This window comes from Amphimedon queenslandica, unplaced genomic scaffold (genome assembly GCF_000090795.2).
Source record: "Amphimedon queenslandica unplaced genomic scaffold, v1.1 AMPQUscaffold_10754, whole genome shotgun sequence".
In the NCBI taxonomy this organism is placed as follows: Eukaryota; Metazoa; Porifera; class Demospongiae; order Haplosclerida; family Niphatidae; genus Amphimedon; species Amphimedon queenslandica.
The window spans coordinates 1-2,130 of record NW_003548995.1 but is presented as its reverse complement, the minus strand read 5'-3'; the positions used below and the strand labels follow the sequence as shown (position 1 = coordinate 2,130).

At 35.4% G+C, this 2,130-nt stretch overlaps 1 long non-coding RNA gene across 1 annotated transcript; it reads left to right on the top strand.

Moving 5' to 3' along the window:
* The first annotated feature begins 857 nt into the window (after positions 1 to 857).
* On the top strand, positions 858 to 1,639 carry LOC109589899 (uncharacterized). The gene is made up of 3 exons (XR_002189002.1): positions 858 to 882; positions 988 to 1,208; positions 1,433 to 1,639. It is a non-coding gene; the product is annotated as an uncharacterized LOC109589899 (long non-coding RNA).
* Positions 1,640 to 2,130: the final 491 nt, after the last annotated feature.

Below are 2,130 nucleotides of genomic sequence, written 5' to 3'. Positions count from 1 at the left end.
AAGATGATATCAGAGCTGGATTCCCTAATTTATCTAAATTAGCTGAAATACTTGAGGTAATACCAGTGACAACAGCTACCGTTGAGCGATCATTTAGTAGCATGAAGTTAATTAAAACAAGATTGAGAAGCAGAATGGGAGAAGAAACTTTGGAGCATACAATGAGGATATGCATTGAAGGACCACAGCAGTTGTCAGAGCAAACACTTGAACACATTATTGATGAATATAGAAAAATTAAAAGACGAAAAATTGTATTATAAATTAGACTATAAAACTAGCATCATATTTTTAAACAAAAAATTGCTCTATAAATTACAAATTTAGTGAGTAAGCAATTGCATAGTATTACTGTAATATAGTCAGTATTACTTCTACATGGAAGTTTACATGTACTTCCCCCCCAAACCAAAATTTCTAGATAGAACCCTGCTTTGCAGAAAAAGTTCACTTTTAATTTCTCCTTTTACCCAATCCCATGTCTTGTTAACAGGTATTTGAAGATGAGGCTCCAGCTTGGGAGGAGAGACTGAACAAGATCAACGCTATCTTTGATATTTGGATTGAAGAGGTTTTTATGAGGAAGGTTTTCAACGAGAAAGGTTTCAAAGGTTTTTAGGGAGGAAGGTTTTGACAAGATTTTTTATGAGGAAGAGCTAGACGTTCCTCTTATTCTCTTTAATGAAGTCCTTGATCATGTCCTTTGTATTGACAGGATCTTCAAACAGCAACAGGTAGGTGTGGTCTATTATTAACCACACCCCTTATTGACTCCGCCTCTTTTAGAGTCACTTGTTGCTTTTTGGTGTCAGTGGAGCTGGAAAGACTACACTGTCTAGGTTTGAGGTTTGGATCAATGGACTATCAGTGTTTGAAATAAAAGTAATAATGGAGAGGGAGGGAGGAAGCGAGAGAGAGAGGGGGAGAAAGAGAGAGAGAGGAAAAACAAAGAATGGTTTTATCTAGTGATTTTCTTTCTTTTCCTAGGTTCATAATAAATATACTGCTGATGTACACTTCCATTTAATGGACAGGACCTACATGTAGTGTGTACTAATTACATTCCTTACTGTATAAATTAACCTTCACATACACATGTAAAGGACACCTCTGTATAACATGATAAACTCATGATATTGCTCAAAATAAGGACATTGTACTCAACGATTTGTCCAAAGTGGAACCAGCAGCCAAAGAGGCTCAGCAAGGTAATTAGTGGGTGTGGTTGTTGGTGTGACTTGTTTCCAATGATGAACACATCATGACAGTCTTCATAATTACGATGATGAGCCAATTCGTTTTTAACTGAGGGAGCAAAAATTTGCATGACAGCCCAATAAAATTGTTTTACGGTCATAAATGTATCTATTATTATTATTATTATTATTATTATTATTATTATTATTATTATTATTGCTATTTCTTTTTACAGCTGTGAAGGGAATTAAGAAATCCCACCTGGTTGAAGTGAGGGCTCTAAACAACCCCATCAGTTCATCAAGATGGCACTGGAAAGCATCTGCATGCTAATCGGAGAACCTTACACTGACTGGAAGAGTATCAGACAGATTATAATGAAGGAGAACTTTATATCACGCTAGTAAGGCTGTGGGCCTTTGGTGAAGTGGGCCATTGCTCAGGTGAGACAGAGAGAGAGGAGTGTTTTAGTTAATGTCTGATTTTAATTGTGTATATGGAATTTAGTGATACATATACTTGTTCTTATGTTCTTTTCTGATGCATGTACATGTTCTTTTGTTGTGTAGAAAGTTTGAGCTGATTCTGATCAAATTTGGATTTTTTATGAATTTTTAAAGTTGGTAAAAAAAATTGGGTTTAAGTCCCTGTACTATAGTACAGGGACGTTAGCCACATTTCACCAAAATTAAAAAGTAGAGAATTCTCAGTTTTTGTAATATTTTCTAATACATATACTTGTCCTTATGTTGTGTAGAAAGTTTGAGCTGATTTCGATCAAATTTGGATTTTTTAATGAATTTTTAAAGTTGCTCAAAAATCGGGTTAAATTCCCTGTACTATTAGTAACGCGGTAGCGTTACTAAGTAGGATTCACCCCCAAACAAAATGGCTGCCACGACTTTTGCAGCCTTGCTATACATGGAAAACGAA